Source organism: Ranitomeya imitator, chromosome 4, assembly GCF_032444005.1.
Source record: "Ranitomeya imitator isolate aRanImi1 chromosome 4, aRanImi1.pri, whole genome shotgun sequence".
NCBI classification, from domain to species: domain Eukaryota; kingdom Metazoa; phylum Chordata; class Amphibia; order Anura; family Dendrobatidae; genus Ranitomeya; species Ranitomeya imitator.
Window position 1 is genome coordinate 460579397 of NC_091285.1, and position 20760 is coordinate 460600156.

Consider the following 20760-nt stretch of genomic DNA (forward strand, 5'->3'; position numbering starts at 1 on the left):
CTTCTGGGATGCTTGTGTTCACTCCCACATGCGTGCACCCCTAAGAATGTTTCTAAATTTATATTCCAGACTGCTGGGTCAGAAGAGATGGATTGTGGGAACTGGTTGAGGATAATTTGGAAGCTGGGGCCAGCACACCAGGGTTTTTTGCTTTTTTGTTTAGATGATCAAAGACATTCAGCCTGGCAACTTCTATTTTAACACCTTCCACCAGATAAGATCTATACTGATCCCCGTCATGGATATGCAACATTTATTTTTTCAGTACAATGCACCAAATGAATTATACCAATGAATTAGCAGACACATTAAAATATGTTTCTAGATGGTAAAGCAGCAGATGACACACAGCAGACAACAAGCAAAGGGAAGTTATACCATTAGAGTCTATTGCAGCAAATGAGACAGCAAGCAGAGGTGGAAAGTTATACCATTATTACCATTGCTACCATGCCTTCAGGTGTTCGGTGTGGCCAGGGAACTTGCAGTCCCCTGCCCTCCAGATTTGGCTGTCGCCCTGACAGCACACGCCCAGCCAAGGACACTGGCGTCCCTTTTTATCAGCACTCCGCTCTGGGGTCAGCTATACAGAGTTTTTATTCCCCTGAGCTCTTGTTTCTGCTCCTGTCCCTTCCCTCTCCACAGACCAACTGCCAACTCTTCCCTCTCACAGTCCTGTCACGAGCTCCAGCCAACTCCCATTTCCATGACAACTCCCCTGTTTACTCTGTCAGCTGACGTCTTTCTGACTCACTAACCCCACCTGCTGGCCAGAATTTATAAGGAAGCTCCCCTTTCTGGCCTGAAGTAGTAATTGACATGTACACTGTTTTACCTGGCATGGGGACCTTCCTTCTTGCCCCCAAGGCATGACATCATCCCTTAGAGGGAGGCAATGTCACCATGGCAACCAGACTCTAGGGTGCCATATTTGTATTGCTGACTTTCTCTGTAACTGGTTATCAGCCCCAATTACAGTGGAAATTCAGCCTCATAGCTGCATAGCTGAGCGGACTGGGTCTCCTAGGATCACATGATCACTGGGTCCTGAGGAGGAAGCACCATAAGTGCTTCCTATGCTATATACACATTGATGGTTCAGTATTGTGTACAAATCATGCAGGAAAGCAAGTATAATAGTAAATCATGGGATCATTTTGGTCTGTGTCTTTTTCGTATTTTTGCAACATCAATCAGCACGATATTCGGGAGGGAAGTTTGAATTCGAAGGAGTTCTTGTTATACGTTCATCTCCGGCCTTGACGCAATATACTTCTCATCCTCCATCCAGTCAACACACCAAGTAGAAGTGGTCCTTGCTTGATTTAATCCACAGAATATACTCTGCTACATCAAGATTATCCGGTTTCATCTAAATCAAGTAGACCATAAGTATTAAGTACACCAAAGGTTGGTACTTATTAGAAACTTAATTTACATATTCTAAATGTGCCAATATTTTATAAATATTTTTCTGATAATAAATGAAGTCTGCCTTCTCTGTGAGGAGTTCGGTTATGTCTGTCAGTCAGTTCCCTGATTCCTGCAGCTGCACTATATCCTGCAAGCTGCATTCTCTACGTTGCCAATGTAGAATATCAGTGCAGAGTAAAGTTTGAACAGTCGGGAAATTTTAAGCGAATCTGTAATCAGGATTTTGCTAAGTAAACTACAGCTATTGTCAGGTTGGCATCGGTACAATGATTAAAATGATACCTGGGTTGATAAAATCCATCTTGTGGTTGCTTAATCTGTGCAGTTTTCAGTTAATGAGATTCTTGTGCTCTGGGGCGGCCTGTGGGCGGTCTTTTTTTGGTGCTCTGTTCTCATATTCATCCTTATTGGCTAAAATGACTCATATTTAAAATTTTCACTTGTGCAGTTCATATTGTGTTCTTTAACCCCTTAATTTCCAATGACGGACACAGTTCGTCATTTGACGCCTCACCCGTTTGATGTGGGCTCCGGCGGTGAGCCTGCACCTTTTCCAGGATATGACAGCTGATCTGATCAGCTGACATGTGCCTGAAACAGCCGCGGGTGAAATTGCTATTCATTCAAGGCTGTTAACATGTTAAATGGCGCTTTCAAACTCTGACAGTGGCATATAACATGGACGCGCAGGAAGCGCGTTCTTTCCTCCCCCCCATCGGCGCCAGTGTCACATGATCGCGGGTCGCTGATGGGATGGCATGACAACCCAGTGTCAGGAGAAGACCCCTGTGGTTGTCATTGCTGAATTGTTTTGAGCGCCAGCTAGTGGTCGGCGTTCAAAGCTAATGAGCATTTCTGACACATAGAGCAGGACTGAAGCCATGCTCTATGTATCAGAGACGATCAGACAAGTGCAGCTTCTAGCCTCCCATGGAAACTATTGAAGCATGCAAAATGTAAAAAAAAGTTTTAAAAAATATAAAAAAATGAAAAAAATATAAAAGTTCAAATCACCCAACTTTCGCCCCATTCAAAATAAAGCAATAAAAAAATCAAATATACACATATTTGGTATAGCCGCATTCAGAATCTCCCAATCTATCAATAAAAAAAAATTCCAAACGCCAGAATTACTTTTTTTGGTTGCCATGAAATTGCATTAAAATACAATACCGGGTGATCAAAAGAACGTATCTGCACCAAAATGATATCATTAAAAATGTCAGCTCGGCACGCAGAAAATAAGCCCTCACCTGGCCCTAGATCCCAAAAAATGGAGACGCTACGGGTCTTGGAAAATGACAACTTTTTTTTTTTTTTTTACAAATTTTGGAATTTTTTTTCACCACTTAGAAAAGAACCTAGACATGTTTGGTGTCTATGAACTCATAATGACCTGGAGAATCATAATAGCAGGTCAGTTTTACCATTTAGTGAACCTAGCAAAATAGCCAAACAAAAACAAGTGTGGGATTGCACTTTTTTTGCAATTTCACCGCACTTGTATTTTTTTCCCATTTTCTGTTACACGACATGGTAAAACCAATGGTGTTGTTCAAAAGTACAATGCATTCCACAAAAAACAAGCCCTCACATAGACATTTTGATAAAAAAATAAAAAAGTTATAGCACTGGAAAAAGGGGAGCAAAAAATGAAAATGCAAATCCAAAAATATCCCTGGTCGTTAAGGGGTTAAAAAATTTAACTACAGCAAAATGGTTGCTGCGCATGCACAGTAGCATCTATCGCTTGCTATATTGCAGGGCATTATATTGGATCATTATACTATAGGGCTCTATATGTGGCCATTATGCTGTGGAACACTGCACTACATGAGGCCATTATATTGTGGAACCCCATATGGGGCCATTATAATGTGGAGTAATATATGGGACACATTATAGTGTGGGGCACTATATGAGGCCATTATACTCTGGGGCACTATATGGGGCCTCTATACTGTAGGGCACTATATGGGGCCATTATACTATGGTGCACTACATGAGGCCATTATACTGTGGTGATCTGTATGGTGCCATTATACTGTTGGGCACCATATAGGGCCATTACACTGTGGGGCATTATATGCCGCAATTATACTGTGGTGCACTATATATGGGGCCATTGTATTGTGCTCTACTTTGTGAACCCATTATACTGTGAGGCACTCTATGGGGCCATGATACTGTGGTGCACTATATGGGGCCATTTTTTCTGTGGTGCATTATATGAGGCAATTATACTGTTGGGCACTATGTGATGAATTTATACTATGGGGTATACTGTGGGGCACTATATAGGACCATTATAATGTGGAGCACTATATGGGGCCATTATAGCGTGGAGCAATGTGTGTGGCACATTATAGTGTAGGGCACCATATACAGAGGACTCGGTAACTGATGAGTGTGTGGTTACTGATATTACTGTTCATCACAACTGCTGGGACTCTATAGCGTCGTTCACTGAACAAGGCTCCATAGCCTTTGAATGTCAGATTCAGGGATCATCTTGAGAATGCACATGGACTACGATGGACCTGCATGGTTTTTTTTTTAAATAAATTGGTGAACCATGGAAAGTGTCAAGGAGTTTTTATTCAAATGACATTTATTTTTGTGTGTTTTATTTGCATTAGTGGGTTAGTAATGAAGGTGTCTGATAGATACCTCTCCATTACTAACTACAGAGCTTGATGCCAGTTGTGATTTTTGACAATTCCCAGCTGTCATCAACCCCAACTACCACCATTACCCTGTTTGCCCTTGCACCAGGAAAATCAGGAAGAGCTGGGAAAAGTGCCAGATTTTGTGTATCTAATGTGATGCCCAGTGGCATAACTTGAAACTCATGGTCCCTGTTGCGAAAGCTCCAACATGGCCCCCAAATATTTTAAATCATTAATAGCAATAGTCTTTTTCTATAGGCCAATCTTTTTCTATAGCCAGTAGTGTTGAGCGATACCTTCCGATATTTGAAAGTATCGGTATCGGATGGTATCGGCCGATAGCCGAAAAATATCGGATATCGCCGATACCGATATCCAATACCAATACAAGTCAATGGGACACAAATATCGGAATGCATCCTGTAATGGTTCCCAGGGTCTGAAGGAGAGGAAACTCACGCGACCAATCACAAGCCGCAACGTCATCGCAGGTCCTTCACGCGCTCATTCTTAGGAAGGGAAGCATGGCGGTTGCAGCGGTTACAACCAGGGCGCGTCTGAGGGTGAGTATATCAATATTTTTTATTTTTATTCTTTATTTTACACATGATTCTTCTTCCCGATACCGATTCCCGATATTGCAAAAATATCGGAACTCGGTATCGGAATTCCGATACCGCAAATATCGGCCGATACCCGATACTTGCGGTATCGGAATGCTCAACACTAATAGCCAGTCTCCAAACCTTAATCGCATAGAAAACTTATGGAGGGAGATGAAGCTCCGAGTTGCCAAGCGACAGCCTCAAAATCTTAATGATTTAGAGATGATCTGCAAAGACGAGTGGACCAAAACTTCTCCTGACGTGTGTAAACCTCATCATCAACTACAAAAAAACATCTGACTACTATGCTTGCCAACAATGGTTTTGTCACCAAGTATTAAGTCTTATTTGCCAGAGGGATCAAATACTTATTTCTCACAGCAAAATGCAAATAAATTTATTAAATTTATACAACATGATTTTCTGGATTTTATTTTTGATATTCTATCTCTCAATGTTAAAATTAACCTGCCCTTAAACTTATAGACTGTTCATGTCTTTGTCAGTGGGCAAACTTACAAAATCAGCAAGGTATCAAATACTTATTTCTCAACTGTATGTTACAGTCATGGCCAAAATATTGACACCCCTGCAATTCTGTCAGATAATACTCATTTTCTTCCTGAAAATGATTGCAAACACAAATTATTTGGTATTATTAACTTCATTTAATTTGACTTAAATGAAAAAACACAAAAAGAATTGTCCTAAAGCCAAATTGGATATAATTCCACACCAAACATAAAAAAGGGGTGGACAAAAGTATTGGCACTGTTCGAAAAATCATGTGATGCTTCTCTAATTTGTGTAAATAACAGCACCTGCAACTTACCTATGGCACCTAACAGGTGTTGGCAATAACTAAATCACACTTGCAGCCAATTGACATGGACTAAAGATGACTCAACCTCTGTCCTGTGTCCTTATGTGCACCACATTGAGCATGGAGAAAAGAAAGAAGACCAAAGAACTGTCTGAGGACTTGAGAAACCAAATTGTGAGGAAGCATGAGCAATCTCAAGGCTACAACTCCATCTCCAAAGACCTGAATGTTCCTGTGTCTACCGTGCGCAGTGTTATCAAGAAGTTTAAAGCCCATGGCACTGTGGCTAACCTCCCTAGTTGTGGACGGAAAAGAAAAATTGACAAGAGATTTCAACGCAAGATTGTGCGGATGTTGGATAAAGAACCTCGACTAACATCCAAACAAATTCAAGCTGCCCTGCAGTCCGAGGGTACAACAGTGTCAACCCGTACTATCCATCGGCATCTGAATGAAAAGGGACTGTATGTTATGAGACCCAGGTAGACCCCACTTCTTACCTCAAGACATAAAAAAGCCAGGCTGGAGTTTGCCAAAACTTACCTGAAAAAGCCTAAAATGTTTTGGAAGAATGTTCTCTGGTCAGATGAGACAAAAGTAGAGCTTTTTGGGCAAAGGGTATCAACATCGAGTTTACAGGAGAAAAAAGAGGCATTCAAAGAAAAGAACATGGTCCCTACAGTAAAACATGGTAGAGGTTCCCTGATGTTTTGGGGTTGCTTTGCTGCCTCTGGCACTGGACTGCTTGACCGCGTGCATGGCATTATGAAGTCTGAAGACTACCAACAAATTTTGCAGCATAATGTAGGGTCCAGTGTGAGAAAGCTGGGTCTCCTGTTATGATCTGGTGGCCTAGGAGCAGCATGAGATGGACTCTGGAGAAGGTGGTCCCCGTACTGACCACAAACCCTGAACCTAGCAGCGCAACTAGAAGTAGCCGTGGGGGGTACCTAACACTCCCTAGACCCCTCGACACAGCATAAGAACTAACTTCCCCTAAAGACAGAAACAGGAAACCTATCTTGCCTCAGAGAAAATCCCCAAAAGATAGATAGCCCCCCACAAATATTGACTGTGAGAGGAGAGGGAAATAACATACGCAGACATGAAATCAGAATTTAGCATAGGAGGCCATACTAGCTAAAAAGAAAGAATAGAACAGAGTACTATGCGGTCAGTATTAAAACACTAGAAAATATCCACCACAGAAAATACAAATCACCACATCTGACTAAAGACATGGAGGGTATATCTGCATCTCCAGAGACACAGCTTGGCTGCAAAAATTCCTTCATGGACAAAGCTGGACAAGACAAAACATGAAAATGCACAGAACTATAAGGTCCACAGCAGGTGGACAGCAAAAACAAAGCCAGGACTTATCTTTGTAGAAAAGCACAGCAAACAGGAGAGACCAGAAGGGAAGTGAATCCTCCAAAAAACAATGGACAACTGGCACTGACTAAAGGATCAAGCAGGACTAAATAGCTGAGTCCAAATTGAACACACCTGATGAATGCTGCGATTCACAGACAGCAGCACTACCACTCATAACCACCCGAGGGAGCCCAAGAGCAGAATTCACAACAGTACCCCCCATCTTGAGGAGGGGTCACCGAACCCTCACCAGAGCCCCCCGGCTGATCAGGACGAGCCAAATGAAAGGCACGAACCAAATCGTCAGCATGAACATCGGAGGCAACAACTCAAGAATTATCCTCCTGGCCATAACGCTTCCATTTGACCAGGTACTGAAGCTTCCGCCTCGAAAAACGAGAATCCAAAATCTTCTCAACCACATACTCCAACTCCCCATCAATCAACACCGGAGCCGGAGGATCAACAGAGGGAACAACGGGCACCACATAATTCCGCAACAAAGATCTATGGAAAACATTATGGATGGAAAAAGAGGCCGGAAGGGCCAAACGAAAAGACACTGGATTGATAATATCAGAAATCCTATAAGGACCAATAAACCGAGGCTTGAACTTAGGGGAAGAAACCTTCATAGGAACATGACGGGAAGACAACCAGACCAAATCCCCAACCCGAAGTCAGGAACCAACACACCGACGATGGTTAGCAAAACGCTGAGCCACCTCCTGAGACAACACCAAATTGTCCACCACTTGAGCCCAAATCTGCTGCAGCCTGTCAACCACAGAATCCACACCAGGACAATCAGAAGGCTCAACCTGCCCTGAAGAAAAACGAGGATGAAAACCAAAATTACAAAAAAAAGGCGAAACCAAGGTAGCAGAACTAGCCCGATTATTAAGGGGAAACTCGGCCAAAGGCAAGAAAGCCACCCAATCATCCTGATCAGCAGACACAAAGCATCTCAAATAAGTTTCCAAAGTCTGATTAGTTCGCTCGGTTTGGCCATTTGTCTGAGGATGAAATGCGGAGGAAAAAGACAAATCAATGCCCAGCCTAGCACAGAAGGCCCGCCAAAACCTAGAAACAAACTGGGAACCTCTATCGGACACAATATTCTCCGGAATGCCATGCAAACGAACCACATGCTGAAAAAACAATGGAACCAAATCAGAAGAGGAAGGCAATTTAGGCAAAGGTACCAAATGAACCATCTTAGAAAACCGGTCACAAACCACCCAGATAACAGACATCCTCTGGGAAACCGGAAGCTCTGAAATAAAATCCACAGAAATATGCGTCCAAGGTCTCTCAGGGACCGGCAAAGGCAGAAGCAACCCACTAGCGCGGGAACAGCAAGGCCTAGCCCGTGCGCAAATCCCACAGGACTGCACAAAAGAGCACACATCCCGCGACAAAGAAGGCCACCAAAAGGACCTACCAACCAAATCTCTGGTACCAAAAATCCCAGGATGGCCAGCCAACACAGAACAATGAACCTCAGAAATCACTTTACTAGTCCATCTATCAGGAACAAACAGTTTCCCCACTGGACATTGGTCAGGTTTATTAGCCTGGAATTCCTGAAGAACCCGTCGTAAATCAGGGGAGATGGCAGAAAGAATCACCCCTTCCTTCAGAATGCCGACCAGCTCAAGAACCCCAGGGGAATCAGGAAAAAAACTCCTAGAGAGGGCATCCGCCTTAACATTCTTAGTACCAGGAATGTATGAGACCACAAAATGAAGATGGGAGAAAAACAGGGACCATCGAGCCTGTCTAAGATTCAGCCGTTTGGCAGACTCGAGGTAAATCAGATTCTTATGATTGGTCAGGACCACAATACGGTGCTTGGCCCCCTCAAGCCAATGTCGCCACTCCTCAAATGCCCACTTCATAGCCAAAAACTCCCGATTGCCGACATCATAATTGCGTTCCGCAGGCGAAAACTTCCGAGAAAAAAAGGCACACGGTTTCATCAAGGAGCCATCAGAATTCCTCTGAGACAAAACGGCCCCTGCCCCAATCTCAGACGTGTCAACCTCAACCTGCAATGGAAGAGAAACATCCGGCTGACGCAACAAAGGGGCAGAAGTAAATCGGCATTTAAGCTCCTGAAAGGCAGAAACAGCCACGGAGGACGAATTCGTCATATCAGCGCCTTTCTTCGTCAAATCGGTCAGAGGTTTAACTACACTGGAGAAGTTGGCAATGAAATGACGATAAAAATTAGCAAAGCCCAAGAATTTCTGAAGGCTCTTCACAGATGTGGGCTGAATCCAATCATGAATGGCCTGAACCTTAACCGGATCCATTTCTATAGATGAGGGAGAAAAAATGAAACCCAAAAAAGAAACCTTCTGCACTCCAAAGAGGTACTTTGACCCCTTCACAAATAAAGCATTATTACGGAGGATCTGAAATACCATCCTGACCTGTTTCACATGAGACTCCCAATCATTGGAAAAAATCAAAATATCATCCAAATATACAACCATGAATTTATCAAGATATCTCCGAAAGATATCATGCTTGAAGGATTGGAACACAGATGGGGCATTAAAGAGTCCGAATGGCATCACAAGGTATTCAAAATGGCCTTCGGGCGTATTAAATGCAGTTTTCCATTCGTCACCCTGCTTAATACGAATAAGATTATATGCCCCTCGAAGGTCAATCTTAGTAAACCAGCTAGCCCCCTTAATCCTAGCAAACAAATCAGTAAGCAAAGGGTATTGAAATTTGACTGTGATCTTATTCAAGAGGCGATAATCAATACAGGGTCTCAAGGAGCCATCCTTCTTGGCAACAAAAAAAAACCTGCTCCCAATGGTGAAGAAGATGGCCAAATATGCCCCTTCTCCAAAGACTCCTTAATATAGCTCCGCATGGCGGCATGTTCTGGCACAGACAGGTTTAAAAGTCGGCTCTTAGGGAACTTACAAACTGGAATCAAGTCAATAGCACAATCACAGTCCCTATGCGGTGGAAGGGAACTGGATTTGGGCTCATCGAATGCATCCTGGAAATCTGACAAAAACTCAGGAATTACAGAAGAGGGGGAAGAGGAAATTGACATCAAAGGAACGTGACCATGAACCCCCTGACAACCCCAACTAGTCACAGACATAGATCTCCAATCTAACACCGGATTATGTACCTGTAACCATGGAAAACCCAGCACAATATCATCATGCAAATTATGCAACACTAGAAAACGACAATCTTCCTAATGGGCTGGCGCCATGCGCATGGTCAGCTGTGTCCAAAACTGAGGTTTATTTTTAGCCAACGGTGTAGCATCAATGCCCCTTAAAGGAATAGGGTTCTGCAAAGGCTGCAAGGGGAAACCACAACGTCTGGCAAATTCTAAGTCCATTAAGTTTAGAGCGGCGCCTGAATCCACAAATGCCATGACAGAAAATGATGATAATGAGCAGATGAAGGTCACAGATAACAGAAATTTAGGTTGTATAGTACTGATGGTAACAGAACTAGCGATTCTCTTTGTACGCTTAGGACAATCAGAAATAACATGAGCAGAATCGCCGCAGTAAAAACACAACCTATTCTGACGCCTGAATCTTTGACGTTCAGCTCTAGACAAAATCCTATCACACTGCATAGGCTTAGGGCTCCGCTCAGAGGACAATGCCACAGAGTGCACAACTCTGCGCTCGCGCAAGCGCCGATTAATCTGAATGGCCAGAGACATAGAATCACTCAGACCAGCAGGCGTGGGGAACCCCACCATAACATCTTTAACGGATTCAGAAAGACCCTTTCTGAAAATTGCCGCCAAGGCATCCTCATTCCATTTAGTCAGTACAGACCATTTTCTAAATTTCTGGCAATACAATTCTGCCGCTTCTTGACCTTGACACAGGGCCAACAAGATTTTCTCAGCCTGATCCACAGAATTAGGCTCATCATACAACAACCCCAATGCCTGAAAGAAAGAATCAACATTAAGAAAAGCAGGATTGCCAGTTTCCAGGGAAAATGCCAAATCCTGTGGGTCACCACGCAGCAGAGATATGATGATTTTAACCTGCTGAATTGGATCACCAGAAGACCGGGGTCTCAATGCAAAAAACAGTTTACAGTTATTTTTGAAACTCAAAAATTTGGATCTGTCACCAAAGAATAAATCAGGAGTGGGAATCTTAGGTTCTAAGGCAGGAGTCTGAACAATATAATCTGAAATACCCTGTACCCTAGCAGCAAGCTGATCCACCCGAGAAACTAACTCCTGAACATTCATGTTATTACTAGATTCCATAGCCACCCAGAGATTAAGAGGGAGGAAAATACAAAACAGGCTAAGGAAAAAAAATGGTTCAAAACCTTCCCTCCCTTCTTCTGAGATGCAATTAACTCATTGTTGACCAGTTGTACTGTTATGATCTGGTGGCCTAGGAGCAGCATGAGACGGACTCTGGAGAAGGTGGTCCCTGTACTGACCGCAAACCCTGAACCTAGCAGCGCAACTAGAAGTAGCCGTGGGGGGTTCCTAACACTCCCTAGACCCCTCGACACAGCCTAAGACCTAACTTCCCCTAAAGACAGAAACAGGAAACCTATCTTGCCTCAGAGAAAATCCCCAAAGGATAGATAGCCCCCCACAAATATTGACTGTGAGAGGAGAGGGAAATAACATACGCAGACATGAAATCAGAATTTAGCATAGGAGGCCATACTAGCTAAAAAGAAAGAATAGAACAGAGTACTATGCGGTCAGTATTAAAACACTAGAAAATATCCACCACAGATAATACAAATTACCACATCTGACTAAAGACATGGAGGGTATTGTTGTGAATTCTGTTGTCAAGCTCCCACCTGTGGTCATGAATGGTACTTCGGCTGGTTCTGTCCATGGGCTTCCTCTGGTGGTTGTGAGTGTGGCTGTGGCTTCTGAGTTTCCTTTCACAGGTGATGAGGTTAATTCGTTAGCTGGCTGCTCTATTTAACTCCACCTAGATCATTGCTCCATGCTACCTGTCAATGTTCCAGTATTGGTCTAGTTCGCTCCTGGATCGTTCTTGTGACCTGTCTTCCCAGCAGAAGCTAAGTTCCTGCTTGTTTTTCTCTGTTTGCTATTTTTCTGTCCAGCTTGCTATTTTGTCTTTTGTTTTTGTCTTGCTTGCTGGAAGCTCTGGGGCGCAGAGGGAGCGCCTCCGCACCGTGAGTCGGTGCGGAGGGTCTTTTGCGCCCTCTGCGTGGTCTTTTTGTAGTTTTTGTGCTGACCGCAAAGTTACCTTTCCTATCCTCTGTCTGTTCAGTAAGTCGGGCCTCACTTTGCTAAATCTATTTCATCTCTGTGTTTGTAATTTTCATCTTAACTCACAGTCATTATATGTGGGGGGCTGCCTTTTCCTTTGGGGAATTTCTCTGAGGCAAGGTAGGCTTTATTTTTCTATCTTTAGGCTAGCTAGTTCCTTAGGCTGTGACGAGTTGCATAGGGAGCGTTAGGAGCAATCCACGGCTATTTCTAGTGTGTGTGATAGGATTAGGGATTGCGGTCAGCAGAGTTCCCACGTCTCAGAGCTTGTCCTGTATTATTAGTAACTATCAGGTCATTCCGTGTGCTCTTAACCACCAGGTCCATTATTGTCCTAACCACCAGGTCATAACAGGGTATATCTGCATCTCCAGAGACACAGATTGGCTGCAAAAAATCCTTCACAGACAAAGCTGGACAAGACAAAACATGAAAATGCACAGAACTATAAGGTCCACAGCAGGTGGACAGCAAAAACAAAGCCAGGACTTATCTTTGCAGAAAAGCACAGCAAACAGGAGAGACCAGAAGGGAAGTGAATCGTCCAAAAAACAATGGACAACTGGCACTGACTAAATAGCTGAGTCCAAATTGAACACACCTGATGAATGCTGCGATCCACAGACAGCAGCACTACCACTCATAACCACCGGAGGGAGCGCAAGAGCAGAATTCACAACAGTGTCCCTCAGAGGTCATGGGTCTTCCAGCAGGACAATGACCCAAAACACACTTCAAAAAGCACTAGAAAATGGCTTGAGAGAAAGCACTAGAGACTTCTAAGGTGGCCAGCAATGAGTCCAGACCCGAATCCCATAGAACACCTGTGGAGAGATCTAAAAATGGCAGTTTGGAGAAGGCACCCTTTAAATATCAAGGACCTGGAGCAGTTTGCCAAAGAAGAATGGTCTAAAATTCCAGCAGAGCATTGTAAGAAACTCATTGATGGTTACCGGAAGTGGTTGGTCACAGTTATTTTGGCTAAAGGTTGTGCAACCAAGTATTAGGCTGAGGGTGCCAATACTTTTGTCTGGCCCATTTTTGGAGTTTTGTGTGAAATGATCAATGTTTTGCTTTTTGCTTCATTCTCTTTTGTATTTTTTTCATTTAAGACAAATTAAATGAAGATAATAATACCAAATAATTTGTGTTTGCAATCATTTTCAGGAAGAAAATGAGTATTATCTGACAGAATTGCAGGAGTGTCAATACTTTTGGCCATGACTGTAGATACTGTGTATCCCATCCTTTGTGATACACTATACTGAGCTCAAAATCTACTCCCATCATGTGATAAACTACACTTAGCTGTGTATCTAATCTTAGCTCTAAGCGTAACTAATCACGCACTTGATACTCTCCATCAGAGGCATAGCTAGGGTTTTGGTTCGGGGGGGGGGCAAAGCTTCTGAGTGGGCCCCTAACCAGGTAACCTTCATTACAATATGGTGATGCACCCTAATAGTGGAGGAGAACCTCAGCAGATGATCGCGCTATTACTGATGATAATCTCTATGTAACGACCAACATGGATATTACTGCCATATGGTCAGTGGTAGATACCAGTCCGGCAGAACATATAAGAGATCAAAGCACAGTTACAGAAAATGACTCACCACTGATGTTCTCTGATGGAATTGTTCTCTTTTCCCGTCTTTTCTATCTGGCCTAGACCGACATGACAACTTCTTCCAGCCACGACTCGTCTGCAGAGAATACAACAAAGACACATTTCACTGCTCATATTCCAGCCCCATTAACATCTATTCCCAACCTCCACAAACTCCTCATCCTGCTGATACCCCAATACTGAGCCGCTGCTGCCGTATGTGTCCCTATTAGTGCCCCTGATACCCCAATACTGAGCCACTGCTGCTGTATGTGTCCCTATTACTGCACCTGCTGTGTGGTTCTCTGTGCCTTCTAAAGAGCAACCCTCTAGAATATATTAATGCCAGGTGCAAGTGCTCTAGAAAACAGTGCCCATATCTTGCTCACTAGAAAGTAATATTGCCATGTGTGCCCATTTGATAGTCACAGTAACCTGAGATCCCTTATGACAAGAAGCGCCCACTTTACATTTAATAATGTCCCGAGTCTGCCCCCCCCTGTTCAGCTCCCCTATACAGTATAATGCCTCCTCACTGTATAGTACCATCAACACAGTATACTGACCCCTTAGTAGTCCCCAAACTGTTTGATGGCTCCAAAACTGTATGATGGCCCCTTCACTGTAATCTTTACACTGTATGATGGCCCACTAGATGGCCTTGATATAGTATAATGCACCAGATCATCCTAAATATAGTATAATTCACTTCCCATAGGTCTCCATATAGTATAATGAACTCCCCATAAGCCTTCATATAGTATAATGCACTCCCCATAGCACTCCATATAGTATGATACACTCCCCATAAGCCTCCATATAGTATAATGCACTCCCCATAGGACTCCATATAGTATAATGCATTCTCCATAGGCCTACTCTATAGCACAAGACAGCACCTCCATAGGCAGACCCAGTAGTATAAGGCAGCACCCCATAGGCAGACTCTAGCAAAAGGCAGCACCCCATAGGCAGACCCTGTAGTATAAGACAGCACCCCATAGGCAGATCCTGTAGTAAAAGGCAGTACCGCCATAGGCAGATTCTGAAGTATAAGGCAACACCCATATAGGAAGATCCTGAAATATAAGGCAGCACTCTTATAGGCAGATCCTGAAGTATAAGGCAGCACCCCTAAAGGCAGATCCTGAAGTATAAGGCAGCCCCCCTATAGGCAGGTCCTGAAGTTAAAGGTAGCACCCTCATAGGCAGATCCTGAAGTGTAGGGCAGCCACCATAAAAAATAAACAAATACTCACCTCTCTTCCTCCTTGTTCCAGCAGTGCTCCGACCCCCCGCTCATCTTCTGACACCGGGCGCCGGGTGGTGACATCATCATGCCCACTTTCAGCATTGGTGACGCCAGACACTGTCAGGGGGATGATGGGAGAAGGAGCGCAGCGCTCCTTCCCTCATCAGTGCGGTAATGGGCAGGGGGCCCACTACTGGCACCGGGCCCCCCGGCCTGCTCAGGGGCCCCATAGTGGGTGGCAGAGCAGGGAGATTGATTCTCCCTGCTCTGCCGCAGAAGTTAACAGTTACAGTAGCGTAGCACCAGGTGGGTCCCCTCTGAGCACCAGGCCCGGGGCGATGGCCCCCTCTGCCCCCCCCGGTAGCTACGTTACTGCACTCCATGCATCAAACCCCAACTTATAATGCAGTGAGCAGCACTCAATATCGGCGTTGCTGACTGTCCTCAGTGACTGTCTACTTGTCAGTATCACTGTCAGTCACCAACAAAATGGCTCCTCACTGTGACCCTAAAATTCATCCACTTTTTGAAGACACTTAGAAGGGGAGGGAAGGATGATGTCACCGACATGTGAGCAGATTCAGTGCACATTTTCTGCAGTCGTAATGTAAGCTAGTTGTACACTGGGTTTTCATGGAAAATTTCAGCAGGTCCTACCCCTAGTGTTTAAAAATGGAAATACCAAACCTTTTAAAATTGTTTTTCATATTTTGCTTCATTAAAATAAATGAAACTATTTTTTTAATAAAAACATTAATATTTTAAATGTTTCCAATTGTTGAAAACATTTTTATGACACCTTCCCTTTTAGGCATATGACAAAGGGGGCAATTTGGTTACACTGGATCACCCCACATACAGAAATATACTGTATGTCTTAGCATCCTAGATAATCTGTATACCTACCAAGTAATGTGATGAGACCCCACTGCCAATTTAATTAAGGTACCGTCACACATAGCGACGCTGCAGCGATACCGACAACGATCCGGATCGCTGCAGCGTCGCTGTTTGGTCGCTGGAGAGCTGTCACACAGACAGCTCTCCAGCGACCAACGATCCCGAGGTCCCCGGTAACCAGGGTAAACATCGGGTAACTAAGCGCAGGGCCGCGCTTAGTAACCCGATGTTTACCCTGGTTACCATCCTAAAAAGTAAAAAAACAAACGCTACATACTTACCTTCCGCTGTCTGTCCTCGGCGCTCTGCTTCTCTGGTCTGGCTGTGAGCGCCGGGCAGCCAGAAAGCAGAGCGGTGACATCACTGCTCTGCTTTCCGGTTGACCGACGCTCACAGCCAGAGCAGGAGGAGAGCAGAGCACAGCGCTGGAGGACAGACAGCGGTAGGTAAGTATGTAGTGTTTGTTTTTTTACTTTTAGGATGGTAACCAGGGTAAACATCGGGTTACTAAGCGCGGCCCTGCGCTTAGTTACCCGATGTTTACCCTGGTTACCAGCGAAGACATCGCTGAATCGGTGTCACACACGCCGATTCAGCGATGTCTACGGGGAGTCCAGCGACGAAATAAAGTTCTGGACTTTCTTCCCCGACCAGCGATCTCCCAGCAGGGGCCTGATCGCTGCTGCCTGTCACACTGGACGATATCGCTAGCGAGGACGCTGCAACGTCACGGATCGCTAGCGATATCGTCTAGTGTGACAGTACCTTTAGAGAACTGGAGTTACTATTAACTGGAGCTTTGGAATCTGGACTGATCTCCAAAAGTGAGATGAACTTCATGTGGCTGAAGCACCTTATGATCATGACTTTTTTAGTCCTCAAAGGCCCAAATCCCCTAAAATGACTTCCCATAGTATCTCAGATCAATTCTATTACACAAAATTGTAGCATCTATGTAGCTATGTAGATAAGGTATTGCAGGAATTTGTGGTTGGTCACTTTATATGGAAGTATCTTACATGAAGCTGGTCAAAAAGCAGTGGATTATTACCTGAGATCAAGAGGCATGCACCTGGTGGAAAATAACACCTTTTTGTTCAGGTTATTCTTATGCACAACTAATTCACCTTCAATGGCAGATTCTACCACCAGGTCAGCAGCACAGCAGCATCCATGGAGTGCATGTAAACAGCCCTACACCTACCTACTCCTAGGCTTGTGGGAGGATCTGATTGTCTTTGCAGACAAAGAGACGTCATAGTGGGGTCCCTAGATATTACTCTGGGGAAGATATAATGATGATGTTTTGGCATTATGGGCAGGGGCCACAACCTCTTTCAAGAGGTTCATGCAAGACCTTAATGTGAACCACATAGAAACTAAATTTACGTCAGAAATAAACTGTCATTCCATCCACTGTTTGGACGTTAATATCGAAAAGATGGACAAGGACATTTTCAGACCAAAATTTCCCCCAAACCTATGTTTACCAACAATTTACTGCTATGGCATAGTCATCATCCCTGAGAAACACAAAAAGAAACATGCCATATACACAGGTATCCCCCCAAAAATTACAATATTTTATTGATACACAACAGTCAAAGAATGTTAAAAACATTTAAAAAGTCAAATTGATATGTATTTACACCAGCCCACAATGGAGCAGCACAATGCCTACCCCAAGACTCACTGTATCAAGTAAACACAATAAATAAGAGACATCATATCAAACTCAACCATAAGATCTTTGCATACATGGTCAGCAAAAGTGTGTTAGATGAATAATATATACCACCAGTACTCAGTACAAAATGAACAATCGTGGAAGAAGAGCCTTGGTGAGAGAGGTAAAGAAGAACCCCAAGATCACTGTGGCTGAGCTACAGAGATACAGTAGGGAGATGGGAGAAAGTTTCGTAAAGTCAACTATCACTGCAGCCCTACACCAGTCGTGCCTTTATGCCTCTGACGTGGCCTGACAGAAGCCTCTCCTCAGTGCAAGACATATGAAAGCCCGCATAGAGGTTTCTAAAAAACACATGAAGGACTCCCAGACTATGAGAAATAGGATTCTCTGGTCTGATGAGACGAAGATAGACCTTTTTGGTGATAATTTTAAGTGGTATGTGTGGACACAGCAAAGTACTGCTCATCACCTGCCCAATACAATCCCAACAATGAAACATGGTGGTGGCAGCATCATGCTATGGGGGTGTTTTTCAGCTTCAGGGACAGGACGACTGGTTGTCAATGAAGGAAACATGAATGCGGCCAAGTACAGAGATATCCTGGATGAAAACCTCTTCCAGAGTGCTCTGGACCTCAGACTTAGCAGAAGGTTCACTTTCCAACAAGACAATGACTTGACAATGACAATGATATACTTCATCTTTACCTACTCTGCATAGGGTAAAATAACTTTGTTCCTAGACACTTCAGTATCTTATATTACATATCTATGTATTTATCTATGTATATATATATATATGTATATCTATGTATTTTACTTATGAGATTGAACCTGCTTTCTATTGGGTATGCAATACATTGGGACATAGGTTGTGTCCATATGTATTCTTGGAGCCATATGTCATTTAATTTTTTGCCTATGTTATCTAATGACTTTTCATTGGTTATGACTTGATGCACTTTATCTCTATTACTGAGTAGTTTTGTGTATATATATTTGTTCTATGATATTAAGACGTATAGATCATATTAGGGCGAGCCTTCTTTGAGTAGGGGCGCCAATTGCGCTTTTAGTGTGCAAACCTCAGCGTTAAGTAGGGAATACCAGGAAATATATAGGATATTCTATAAACTATTTTTAGGACTTATTTTATTTCACATTTTTGTATTCAACATGTGAAAACATTAGAACTGATAGCGTTTTTTGCACATAATCTATCCAATTTTTTAATTATATTTTTGCATTTATAGTACATAATTTTAAAATATATCTGTTAAAAGATAATTTATAATTAGTACATTTCATGGTAAGCCTCATTACATTAATGCACTTTAGGTACCACTTACTCGATTAAATAACAATTATATAACTGATATCTAGCATCAAGCAACATTTTTATAAATCCAGTTTGTATTGCTAGACGATTTTATGTAGAGGAAAAAAAATATGAAAAGGAATAAAGTTCTTGGATTTTAAAAAACATAATAGTCTGTACAAAGTTCTTAAAATGTTTGATATTATGGCGTTCCAGAAGTTTAAAGGTTAAGTAATTATCATTATTTATTTCAGTAATAAATCTGAAAAACATGTAATCCTAAGACCTTCATCTTGAAAATAGCCTTCTGCTCTGCAGAAAAGAGGTTCCTTCTTCATAATCAGCTATTAGATGTTCAATTTAGTAGGAAGATGAGGAATTGTATATATATATATATATATATATATATATATATTTTTTTTTTTTTTTAACAGGTGCCCATATGAAGTGTGGAGATGATGACAAGACTTGAGAGTCTATGAAAACTGTCTTCTAAAACATAATACTTTATTATCTCCATAAAACATTTTAGTGCTAAATAAATTGCTGCTCTATTCAAATCCTAAATGCAGCAGAGTGGGATGTCATAGATACACGGATATTTTCCCTTTTCTAAGATATATTTTATCATAATTTGTACTCTAGGTGACAGTCTTTCACACATCATTGCCTTTTGCTGCTTAGTTAGACTGTCAAGGTCAAAGTCCTTTTGCCCTTTTTCAGTGTAGAAATAGGAAAAATTAGACTTTTGTAGATGCAGAAAAAGTACTACATGTACAACTGCCGCTAAGAGATAACCAAAAGTTCACCATGCTGTATAGGACTACACATACAGTAGGCATTAGAGTTTGATATGAAGAATCCCACTATTTACAGAGACTGTTAACTATAGACAACTCATTGATATATATAGTCCTTTTAAGGCAGGCTGCTAGAGATGATCAAATCTCTTAAAATTGTGATTTGGCAAATTATTTCCTAAAAATTTATTTGTGGAGAATCACAATTGCCCTGGAAACATATTTAAAACATTCTGAGGTCTCCTTGGACTGTATCCATCCCCTTCCAACTTCTTTCATGCAAACAAAGTCTTAATAGTGTCATACTTAAATCACCACAGAAACAGTTAGTAATCCAATAGTAACCAATAGGGTTGAGCGACTTTTACTTTTTTAAGGTCGAGTCGGGTTTCGCGAAACCCGACTTTCTCAAAAGTTGAGTCGAGTGAAATCGGCCGATTATCGCGAAAAGTCAGGATCGGGGATCGACCGAAACACGAAACCCAATGCAAGTCAATGGGAAATCTCTCTCTCTCTCCATATATTTATATTTACTTCAGCGCGATATAGCAGAAAAGCCGGTAATTCAATTGCCGGCTTTTCATTTCTCCTTCCTAAACCCGACATGATATGAGACATGGTTTACATACAGTAAACCATGTCATATCCCCCTTTTTTTTACATATTACACACTACTAATGGTGTGGGCTCCCGCGCAATTTTCTCCGCCAGAGTGGTAAAGCCAGTGGCTGAGGGCAGATATTAATATCTGCCCTCAGTCACTGGCTTTACCAAATGGCGCTGAACGCGTCATACGAAACCCGACTTTGGTGCGAAGATCGCCGACCGCATGGCCGATCCCACACTAGGATCGGGTCGGGTTTCATGAAACCTGACTTTGCTAAAAGTCGGCGAATTTTGAAATTGTCCGATCCGTTTCGCTCAACCCTAGTAACCACTACACCAATTACTAATAGAGTACACTGCCAAACTGCCAAACTTTCTATAATTTGTACA